This window comes from Xiphias gladius, chromosome 2 (assembly GCF_016859285.1).
Source record: "Xiphias gladius isolate SHS-SW01 ecotype Sanya breed wild chromosome 2, ASM1685928v1, whole genome shotgun sequence".
Lineage (NCBI taxonomy): Eukaryota > Metazoa > Chordata > Actinopteri > Istiophoriformes > Xiphiidae > Xiphias > Xiphias gladius.
This window is the reverse complement of record NC_053401.1, coordinates 21,991,467-22,003,927: the sequence shown is the minus strand read 5'-3', so window position 1 is coordinate 22,003,927 and position 12,461 is coordinate 21,991,467. Positions and strand designations below refer to the sequence as shown.

The following is a 12,461-nucleotide window of genomic DNA, read 5'->3' as shown; positions in this document are numbered from 1 at the left end:
TACTTAAGCAGCCCCATTCAGCCTACCAGACTATATCAACCCCTAAAATGACTGCAGAGTCCTGGCACGCCATCACGCCTGCCTACTGGGCCGCTGGTACGCGAGGCTTAGACAAATCTCCCTGGTAAGGTTATTAGTATTCCCTGGGGATGAAATCCTGAGCCCTCTCAATTCTGCAGTTTCTGGTTGAATGAATGAGGGGGTTAATACCATCAATGGGCCCACGGCCAGCTCTGGCCCCACACTGGTCCTGTGGGACAGGGACACCAGATGCCGCAGCATCTCACTTGTTACACAATCAAGGAAATAATTGGTGCGCCTGACTTGGGTGTGTAATTCAATTAGGGCAATAAAGAAGCTGTTATTATTCTCTGGAACCAATACAAAGGGTCTGACATGACAAGAGCTACAGTTTCTTCAACCCGTGAAATCAAAAGAAGCTGAAGGAATACGCCCATGGGCAAGGCATGGATTTCATCTATTCCAACCCAGATGAAAAATCACTATAATTTTCCAGTTGTTTTCAGTTAGTTTAAACCTACCGCAGGATTTTTTTTATCTCCTGTGGCATCACTGTATCTCTACGGGGACTTGGGTTTGCATAATTGCCTATTCATAAGCGATCCATTTCAGAATCCGCCATATGGTTACTAGGGGTCCTTTGGTAAAGGAAAATGTGCTGCTATTGGGTTCGTATCGCTGGACTCTTTACAGGCTCATACGGACAAAAATCGATGCTGCAAGCCAGCAAATCTATTCAGCCATCTATTATTAAAAATGTTCCAGCATTCATGAGAGCAGGCTGCCAGTGATACTACTAAATAGATTAGGATGAGCCTCCCTCCACCTCTGCGTCTGGCAAGACACGGACCTCAGACCCTGGCTTCCCCAAAGCAGCATTTCAGGGACATGAATGGTGAAACCTAGGTGGCACCTTCCAGACCTTGTGAAGGGAGCAGGGGACAGTGTGATGGATGGAGCCGGCTGAGCTGGCCGGGCGTCCGGGGAGTGCACGTCTACGACAGCTCCACATAAAGTTTGCCATTATCAAGGGGGGCAGACACCCAAAACAGGTTGATGCAGCCTAGTGGGGGGTGAGATCTCCTGACTCAGTTTGCTCCAGCTTTACTTCTCTGCCTGATCAGGTGAAGTTTTGCTCTCTTCGTGGTTGGGATATCACTGGTTTGAAGACGAGCAGGGGCTTTCTGAACGGCCCGATGATCCCCATCTGCAACTCCTGGTTAGTCTGCGTTGTCTCTCACAGCTGATGCGCCGTAAATACTAATCAGTCAACCTCCTCGTTGATCTGACAGCACCTTGCAGAAGTGGTTTATATATTTACAGCCAACAACCGGCCACACTCCTTCGGATCAAGTGGCGTCTCCCTGGAACAATCCGTGTTGTGCTTTTGTTCATCCCCACAAGCCTCTCTGAGCGCTCAGCGACCCAGCAGCACATCGCCAAGTGGCGAAATCACACGTCTCTCATAGCAAATTGATGATAAACGGTCTCACCTGGGATGTAACAGCTGAAGAAGGGAGGCTCTCTCTCTTCACCGCAGCTCCTTCTTCACGCAGGCAGACCGAGGCGGATTTTTCGAGGAAGCACGGCGTCGGAAAAAGCTGCTCTAGGTCTCCCAAAGGATGTTCCTGAAGCGCGGAGGGGACGCCTGTCCTCTGCGGGAGGAAAAGCTCTGCTCAGGCTGAGAGAAGGCGGCAGCAGCAGCCTGCAGACCTCAGAGCGCCAAGCCCGTCTGAGCGCTCGGCCGGGGGGGTGCAGCCGCGCGGCCGGACACGGGATGGCGCTGTTGCACACCAGATCCTCGGCAGTGGAGGCATGCGGCGAGGGCGCGCCGCGTAGCCTACTGAGGCGGCTGGGGAACGGCTGGAGATGGGCACCGAGGTCCACGGGAGGGGAACTGCCGGCGTGGTATTAAAGGGGGGGGAAAGACCCCACCGCCACCAGAGCCACTGCGCTCACAATCACGATGAGCGTCCCGGAGGTGGTTCAAGAGGGCCCCAAACTCCCCCTCAGAAAACGCTAGGCTCCATCACTGAGCTGCCTCCAGGGTTCAACGAATATCCACCGTTGCTTTTGTCTTGAAGGAAAATCTACGCTGGTCGTGAACAGTGCCATCCACGCACACGATTGTGCAAAAGCTTGTTATTCAGTGGGACAATCTCCCTAACGTCCGGTAGATCCAATGTTAAATCAGCTGGAATCAAAGAAGTATTCCGATTCTCTATCAACAGTAAATGTATGTTTTTATGTCAGCTTTGTGTGTTTTTAGCTGATTCCAGCATTTTTACACTTCATGTGCTTACAGCAGCAAAACTGGAAAATACCAAGTAATAAGTACGAGTACGTTGATGCCGACAAAACTACGGTAATTGAGTAAATGCACTTTGTTACATCCCATCACTGAAAAGCCCCGTTAAGATAGGCTGCAGGTGATTCAGGTCTTCCGCCTTCTCGTGAGTCGCCCACCTCAACCTGGAGACAATCCCAGTAAAGGTATAAGCTGCATTAGATGGCAGGCACACATTGTGGTTTGACTGACGGGCTCATAGAGGCTGATTTCCTTCACTGCGTGAATGGTAGGACGTTGCTTATGCTTGGCAGAATCTGAAAACACATGTATACATATGTCAACATAAGTGTATAGGTTTGAATAATTCATTGTCAATCAGATTTGGATTGATCAGGCGTCATTTGAATTTTTTTTTCTTTTCTGTGTGACCTCGGGCCAAGGGGGAACCAAAAGCAAAGCCCCACCAATGTCCGGTGATGGCCAAACTCTCCAGCACGACTACACTACACAGAAAAACTAAACACCGCACAGCAACGTTGCGTTGCGCTGAGCAACCTGGTTTTATATACTGTGTAGGGCTCCACGGCCAGCAGCCAATCAGCAGTCAAACTGGGCCAATCCGAACTCTGGACCCACCTACTCATTCAAAACAGATCCTGTTCTTACAAAGGACTGGAGAACTATCAATGAGTCCTTTGTGTGTCCGTCTGACAGCCTCCAGAGGAGTCGACCGTGCGGCTGTATGCCTGTGATGCTCCCTTAGAGCCTATCAAACTCTGTCTGTAGGTGTTGGTACATGTGAAAAAAGACGGCTGCGATGAAGCCTGACACTTTGCCTCAAGTTATGTCAGTTGAGTCACTGACGGTCGGCTCTGAAGACTAAGTTTCTAGGGGTCGGCGGTCGAGGTGGATTGTGGGTAACATAGGCTCCAGGTTTTGACAAGGAGGAAGAATGTGTGGAATAAAGAATAAAAAAAGAAAATAGCTCTGGTTCGGCTGCCTCCATTTTTGACTGTGATAATGTTAGGAGAGTGCAAAGCCGAACTGGCAGAGTACTCTATTAAGTTACTTTGATAGGAGCTGGGTATTCCTCAGTTAAGCCAAAAGCATTTCACTTCTCAGTTACTAGTGTAATATAGTAAAGTTTCCCTGTGTAAATATATATTTTTAGACTTTTAAAAAAGTCTTGTGTCCTCTTCCTCTCACCTTCCTCCAGCCTCTGGCCTGGCCAGGCCCCCCCACAGTAGTATGGAGGTCACACACACACACACAGATCCACACACACACTTTCAGCACCCATTATCACCCCGTATTAGACCTGTCAGCCATGTTTGGAGAGGCAGAAATCATTAGTGACCACTTTTTTTTTTGTTCTCTCTAGGGGTGTGATTTAGTCAGAGCAACAGAGACTGCAAGGCAAGACCAGGTCATGCGTGTGCGTGTGTGTGTGCGTGTGTGTGTGTGTGTGTGTGTGTGTGTGTGTGTGTGTGTGTGTGTGTGGAATCAGCACACTCCCTTCATCCAGCATGTGTTTCATTTCAGTAGCTCTTGTAATTGGAAACTTTACTGATTGCCTGGCAGCCGCCCCTGTTATCTCCTCGTGTCTACCCATGAGGAAACCAATCACTACTGTCTGTGTCTCTCATTCAGCCAATCAGAAGAATTATGCAGAACGACTGTTATGTACAAATGTGTGTGTATACGTGTGTGTGCGTGTGTGTGTATATAAAGGATTAAGTAAAGTTTTTCTAACAGTCAACAAATCCTACCATGAAAAGATTTTTGGCCACACGGGGAGAGCAGAAACAAGCTGTGAACACAACTCTGACTCATTATCACCCTTTAAGATGGTTATTACAATATTAGCATTAGCTTTAGCATTAGCATCCATTTCTCCAATCTAAAGGTCCAATATTCCCTCTCCTTTTAGCTCTGTTTTCGGTGTCCACGTTAAAATGATGTACATCCAGTGACAGCATCATAAACCTGGAGCGCACCCAGCCATCATCCTCCAGCCCAGTCATCAGTGGTTAAATTAACATCACCATCATCACCCACCAGTTGTTTTGTGAAAGAGTCATCATTGGCTCACTCATCCTGAGCATTTAACAGTTTGCTGGCATGGGAGACAGAAGAATTTCTCACCCATGCTAGACCTGGCCTTTGGTAGGCCGACTCCCCATCCAGAGGCGAGAGGCTCTAACTCTCCGTGTAGAGGATGGAGAGGACCCTCTAACATGGCTCATATGCTCACTTGTAGAAAATGTGACATAGATCAGGCAGTTTAACACAATGTAAATGATCTTACTGGCCAGTAGATGTGTGATGCTGTTCATGTCACGTGTCAAGAGATTATAAATGTTCCTTAGAGTGGGTTGTTAGTTTTTCTATTAAAGGTAATGTCTGACTCTACCACTGGACTGCAGAAAACTGTCTTGAATTTGATTACTGACTGTGAGCTAATTATGAATTCCAGAGCCCATAAATTAAAGATATTTAGTCATGAACCAAAGTATTGGACAAATTATTTTTGAGTTAATGATGCTGCTAGATGAAAAGTGAGGGGATCACCAAAGTCCTAGTCGAGATGCTGCTGGAGGCGGTGGTGAAGGGGTGAGGAGGCAATGCTGAAGATCTGGATGGACGTGACACGAAGCAGGACTTCTGATGAGGTCAGTGGAGGACCCACGTGCGCTGGTTCTGATGAGAACTGGAGGAGAATGGGGTGGAGGAGGGTTGCATCCATCCGACACTGAAATGACCTCTGACATTAGCAAAGAAAGGAACAGTTTAAAGTCTTGTCAGCAACAAGATGATTGGCTTATAGAAGTCATCTAAAAATCTGATTGGTTTAACTGAGAAAGGGTGACCGCCCTCAGTCAGCTGATTGAGTTGGAAGCGAGAGAGAGACAGATAAAATAGAAGCACGAAGACAGTCTGCCTGGTCGAACTTTCACCAAACTTCATTTGAGATACAGTATTTTACTCTAAACCTTGCAAGTCAACCTGCTGTTGGCACTAAAGGAAAAGTCAGGAGATCGCCAAAGTAATTAGGATTCATTTCTGTGCCAAATTTCATGGCAATCCATTCAAACGTTGCCAAAATATTTCAATCTGGACCAAAGTGGTGGACCGGCCAACGCTACCATTCACATAGCCAACGCTGCTAGTGTGGCTAAAAACTATTAAAAACATACCAGTGAGCCACACTCCTTCATTATCATGAACACACACACTGGAGTTTATTTTGAGTCAGTCCCACACACACCGTCCAGCCGCCACAAACACTTACCAGCAACACCAAATTCGTATCAATCCGTGGCTGAAAGTACGGTGGACTAACAGGGAGATCGCTTTACTTCTGTTTCAAATCAGGTGAACACGCTGCTCAGCTGGAGTTTTTAAGCAAGGCATACGAACAGCTCACACCTCCAGAAGCATGAGTCTGCCCTCATTAGTCTCAAACGTGTTCCCCTCTTACAAATGTGTCGCCACACTCTGTCCCACTCACTTGGAGACTCATTAGTACTTGAATGTGTCTTGTGCCTGTTCAGTTTGTCATTAATGAACTGGAAGCAGATGCCGTCCCTCTTTGTGATTTTAACCTAAACATTGCCTAATACTACAAACCACCTGGATTTGAAATGAAAACCGGACAGTGTAAGGCTTTTTTTTGACCAAGTAGGAGAACTGTACCTCGCTAGCACCATTATATTATACAGTAAACTTCACAAAATCAATGTTGATGACCAGGTAAGCCCATACACACCTACCAGTTGCCAGCTATGTATTTGGAGACCTTGTTTGTGGTGCTAGTTCCCCAAAGTCCGTGAGGTCCCACTGAGACATGCCTGAAGCTGCATGATCTTAGCCTGTACCAACAACACCTGATTGTACCTGTTTCATGCGACCACTTTCCCCTGTCCAGCATCAATCTGTACAGCACCAGACAGCCGCAGAGGCTCCTTGCAGCTCAATGCTGTGAAGACAATCATTATTATAGATCCGTTTGAAGAAAAAAAATCAAATTGATTTCACCTTAAACGGCCTCAAAAATGAATTCTCTAAAAACTGACAGCCAGGTAACACAGCTGCAGCCGCTTTCATGTCTTCGCTGTGTCTCTGCACCTCTGGATCAACTTCTGAGTGTATCTCTTTAGAGATGCTGTCCTACATCCCATCTGGTTTGTGTGGCTTACATACGCTCGACCCATGCTCAGTTCCAGCCAGACCTGGTTCTGCAGGGTATTTAGGGAAGCTAGGAGGTTATCTTTAGTTTTACCTCTATACGTTAGCTTTCCTTTCAAATATTTACTCAGTTTGAAAACTTTTATCATGTTGTTCCTCCATTTTGGACTAGCTTAAAAAAAACAACAAAAATAACCTGAAGGAGGATGTGTTTTATTATGTTGTCGATCAAAACATTACCTTGTGAGGCCATCAGTCTTCTTTGCTTTCTCAGACCTTGACCATCCCTACTGTCCACCAAAAACCGTGTAAATCATCCCACTGGGTCTCATTAGCCAACAACAAAACTAAGTTAATATCTGGTAGATTGTCTTACTGTTTATGAATTTTATTCAACATGGATGCTTTGCAGTTTTTAAGGATTAGTGCTGTTGAAATTCGATGATTTGAAAAGCCACCACCCTTGTTCATCTGAACCTCCACTCTGATGAACTACATAATCACACCTGACACTACACACAACACTATGACATCAAAAGCAGCCAGTGTTGACTTAAAATTTAGCCCTTTATTATTTCTATTGAGGCTTGACCATAACCCATAACCTCATCACCGTGTAAACAGCTAGATAAGATGGAGATGTCAATCTTCGTACTTTTCCACATGCCAAAGCGGTGTGCATTTGGCTGTAGTAAGAGTGATACTGGGTTTATAGAGTTTGGAGGGTAGGTTTTTTTGGGGTTGTTTTTTTATTAGCCTTTCCAAAATCAGAGACACAAGAACACCAGTGTAACGAATGGATTAAACTACACCTGTCTGTTCTAACGTAGATTGCAATCATATGGTTATCCAGCTCACTAGCTTACTACCTACATTAATAACTTAGCCCAGCATTACTTTCAAAGGCCGAGGAGCATTTCTTACTACATTATTTGATGGGGTTACAGGTTACATAAAAATGCCATGTCCACAATAACACATCCACTGAGCAGAATTTCCCCACACTCTGAATCCACAATCATCAATTACTCATTTGTACACTTACACTATGTTGTGCCTATACAGTATGTGTGTGAAGAAGACATGTTTGTGTCCGTGTGCCTGTTGCATGTACCTGTTTTACACTCATGTTCGGGAATGTGTGTGTATGTGTGTAGACGAACAGACAGGATCCTCAGTAAACATGTTGTGCTACACCTAATGAACTGCTTTTCTGCATCTTTTACATGGAGCTGGCAGCTGTGGTTTACAACAGTTTTGAGCTCCTTATAATATTTAATGGCCTTTTTACTCCTCGACTTTGGTACAGCACCCAGTGCTCATAATTCAATGCAATTCATAAGTCAATTTTATTCATATAGCACCAAATCACAACAGAGGTTCTCTCAGGGCACTTTTCCTGTGGAGCGGGTCTAGACCGGGACTCTTTATAGTTATATTAACAGAGACCCAACATTCCCCCATGAGCAAGAACTTGGTGACAGCGTCGAGGAAAAACACCAAAGTGTTCTGATAATCACAGTTCTGGCCACAGTCCACATCGTGAGTAATTCTAAATATGCAAATTAGATAGCAGGGGCTGGTGGACTATGACCATGACCCCGTTTTAGTAATACTGCTAACATTAACTACACTATTTATAAAAAAGATAATCAGCGTAGAGAATGTTGTGCTTTCCAAGCAACCCCAATCTACATCCATGCCAGTATTTTTTATTAGCGTAGCAACTACATTAGAGTGAAGGTATGGTCATGGTTAGGGACAGATCATGGTAATGGATACATCTCTAAAATAGTTCAGTTTGCTTGTAATGAGGAGTGCTACTCTGCCTCTGCCTGAACAGCTGTCTAATATCTTCCATGGCTGTAAGGGAGGCTTTCCAAAGTTTGAAAAGATAGCCCTGAGGACCTCACCTTGAGTCTGAGGCTTTAATGATCCTTAAACCTTCCCGTTAAACTTAACAGCCAGCCTGGGATTTCGGGTGTGGGGCTGATGAAAGATGCCACTGAGTTGCATTACGGGAAATCTACATGGGAGCAGGATTTTTGTGGCTTGATCCATACGAAGGAATGGACAATCAGGATATTTTCCCTCTGCGGCTTTGTCTCTTGTGATTCCCCGAGCTCAATTTAAGCACAATGCTCCCCTTTCAGAAAATAAACAACATGCATCTTTGACACAAATGCAGTCCACATGGTCAGAAGTCCCATCAGGCTGACGGGAGTCATATTTACACATCTAACATGTTTAAAAAAACAATCTAAAAGGATTACCTTATCTGTCATAGCTGAGCTGTTGCACCATCTGCAAACCATAAAGCAGCACAGAAAGTTACCGAAGGTCAGAGTAATGGACTGAAACAAATCCACTATCCATACATGAATACAAACTACCAACAAAGAAAACAAACACAAAACACTCACACACTGGTAGGGGGTCATATTCATTTGAAACACTGCCAGTGAAGAAGAGGAAATGACGTTTATGGCATTTGGGTGTTAAATAGCAGATTGATTTGTGCCCCCATTCGTGACCTTGATTGGTAATATCACAAAACTGTACGGTTACGCAAGATATGCGTACATCAAAATATACAACCAGGAAAGAACAAGGACAAAAGCAGACGATAACATATACTAAAATTAAACACTGTATATTGAGTACTTGGTATTAGCAGTGCAGTTCCAGATATTAATGTACTCCTCCATTTCTATCTTCTCTTCCTTCTTGTTTTCGGTGGATGTAGAGTAACCGACATTTATGTTCCATCGGTGGGTTTGGAGAACCACGCTTGGGAGCTTGATACAGCCTGTGGTGGACTTGTGTTGGCCGTCTCTCCAGAGAGTCAGTCATGCTGAGTCCGTCACCTTCTCCTCCGACAACGTCTCTCTTGGCACTTCCACAGCATGGGGCATATATAGGACCGTGTCTCTGGTGCGAACACTGACGTATACACCACGTCATACTATTTGGGGAAAACAGACTTTGGTAGTAGATTGCTTTCATGTTTCAGATTTGTTTTATGATGAATTTACGTTCGGCATGTGCACAACATTGCGCTTAGACTCCTTATAAGGGTCAGATGTCTTCACTAAGGTAGAGGTGCTTTATTACTCCCGAGTTCTTTAAGGTTCTACAAGAAACATCCAGTTGGTTTTTCCCTATTGTCTCTGACCTCCAGTTTATTCCCCATTTCACTCTCTATGACTGCGTTTTCCTCATGTCTCTCTAACATAAAAACCCTAAATAGCACAAGGCAGTTATATTTATTGTTAAACAGCCTCACTTCTTACAGACTGCTGAGCAGGTGAGGCATCAGGTTACATTTGTAAATTCTCCAGGATATTGTCCTGCATTTTAATGCGATCATAAGTTATTAGAAAGTCCACTGTACTGTAGGGTGAACGCGTCTTTACCGGCATCGTCTGTCCTTTTTTTTCTTTTTTTTTGTGTGTGTTTCACAAACCAGTACAGTAACTTTATTATAAACACTGTAGCTTTGATGTGAAACCCACCTAAAACAAATTTGTTGTAAAGCAACTGGCATGATTCTACCTGGAAAACTCAGATTCCCAGTAAACCTTTACCGGAGGCACAATGACATTTTAAATGCTGACATAAAAGTCTCAGGATAAGCTGAACCTTTTTCTCCTCTCTTCATGAACCCAGTACTTAAATCATGCCTCTTTGACAGCCCGGCCCAAGACTGATGGTTGACGGTCATAAGCACCTCTGGCATTTCTAAGCCCCTGAGGATGGCACTGTCCCGGGGGACAGACGGTGACAGAGGTGCCTACGTGATTCGAGGCTCAACTAAGCCTCCACAACAGAGGGGCCGCTTTTGAGTTTGATTTCCAACAGTAAGAGGACACTGATTTGCACTATAGCTCTGTATAGACCCTGTATGAACAGCGTCATCGTGTGCAGATGCCAGTTTGAGTTTCTCTCAACTCAAGGTCTCCTTGAAGGATCTCTTCTTGAAGAGGAAAAACCTGACATGAAACATTTATGTGTTGACATAGCAGGGTGTAGTTATAGTAACATTTAATCGAGTTGCTCCACAGGTGCAAATAAAGGATTATGACTTCCAAAAATTAGACAGGAATGGAAATCAGAGAAGATATAAATTCAAATCAATATCAAATAAAAGAGGGAGAAAAGAGGGCAAAAAGGAACTTTGGTTCTTTGTAATAAAATGTTGTTCTTTGTAATAAAAGGTTGTTGCTTTCATGTTCTGCCTGTCAGTATCAGAGGTGACTGAATGTGACAGTGTGAAAGAAGCGCCTTGCCCATTTATAATAAACACCCGACGCTGCAGTTCCCTTTGGCTCAGTTCCTTGCCAGATTTGTACATTTACTCACAACCAGGAAATGTTATTGTGTTGTGACAGGCAGCAGTTTACACTATGATGGTGGTCCGAAGTCAGACGCGTTGCACACCATCCATCCACCCCTACCCCCTACTGGCTTTATGCAGCAACATTACATTTCTGTCTTGCTACCAAGAGAGGTGTTCTGTGTCAGGAAAACCTAATCATCGTTTTAATACCGACCGATGTTATTATCATAACATTTAACAAAAATGCGCCCAAAGAGCAAAAAAGAGAGGATATTTGGGTAAAGGTTAAGTGAGAGCAAAGCTAATAAGAATGTTCAATCATTTATATCTTTGACCTCAGTAAGCTTAATGTTTGATAAACTAACACCATCTCTCCCGTTCCCCTTTTTCTTGAGCGGATCATGAAGTTTTATTCTACTCATCATTACGATATGGACATTGGAAAGTGGTCCTGTAAACTACCATAATTCCAGGTGGAATTATGGCGCAACATTCCTGCCTTGAACAGTATAAAAGGGACTAAAGGGACACACAGGTGGAGGTGGTGCTGCTGCCTCTCTGCTGACCTCTCATGTCATAGTCATAATGCCTTTTAAAGTTCATGCGTAAGAATATACATTTTCAAAACAACCACCCTCTACATATTTTCACTTTGCAAAAACATGTTTTACTGTCATCTGTAATGGTCCAGTATCCATCACAATTATGTTCCAAGCACGATGGAAACACTAACCATGCATTATGACTTGGTCATTATGCAGGTTGGACTGGTCTGTCATCTCACATTTGTTTCCAAGTCACCAGTTAGATACTTAAGGTTCATGAGTACTGTCTGGTCAGGCGTTTAGGGAGTGGTCTGCTCAAACCACAAACAAATCTGCTTAAATTATGAGGGTAAAAGGAGCTACGCAGAAGCATAACGTGAATATCAGCCATTTTCCAAACGCACTGTGGTGAGAAGTAATGCAAACTAGCTCCAGGAAATGCCCCCAAAATCCAAGATTCTATGGGTAGAGCAGCCAGTGTTTAGTCACACTTGAAAAGCCAAACACGACAAAACAGATGGAGGGCAAAACAAGCAGCAGGCTCCCAAACATATGCACCAAGGGACAACTGTTAAGAGGATTTAGGTGCAGGTCTAGGAAAGGTCTAGCTTTAGTTGTGGTGAATATAGCGAAGCCTTTCCTCTCTCCCTCTTTCTCCTGCTTTGCTGCCCGTTCCTCGTCATCTTCCTGTGCCAGCACCGTCTCTTCACAAACACACACTACACTTCGCCATGGAAATCCAGAGCCTCATTGCGTCACTACCTCTGGTCTGGCCTTCCTCATGTTGGTGCTCAGCTCACCATAGTGACAGGACCAGTCTTTGCTAATTTTCCTGACACCATCACTCTCCTCTCTCCCTCCCCTACACACACACTCACCCAAATACACACCCAACAACATTGCGGCCTTCCTGCTCAGCTCTGTTTCTGCGTCCTCAGGTTACGACTGAATGTCATGTGCGCCGCCTGCCCGAAGCGACAGTATTAAGGGCAGAACAGTAGTCACTTTGTAGCATCATCGTGCTTTGTCCACATGGAAAGAAAAAACCTGCCGCGCTCTACGCCACAGTCAAAACTTC

General features: G+C 44.7%; 1 long non-coding RNA gene across 1 annotated transcript in view; it reads right to left on the bottom strand.

Annotated features, from left to right (window-relative positions):
• Window positions 1–1,759, bottom strand: part of LOC120798657 — a 44,312-nt gene extending 42,553 nt beyond the window's left edge. The window contains exon 1 of the long non-coding RNA XR_005708734.1: window positions 1,515–1,759. This is a non-coding gene — a long non-coding RNA (uncharacterized LOC120798657). The remainder of the gene's footprint in view (window positions 1–1,514) is intronic.
• Window positions 1,760–12,461: the final 10,702 nt, after the last annotated feature.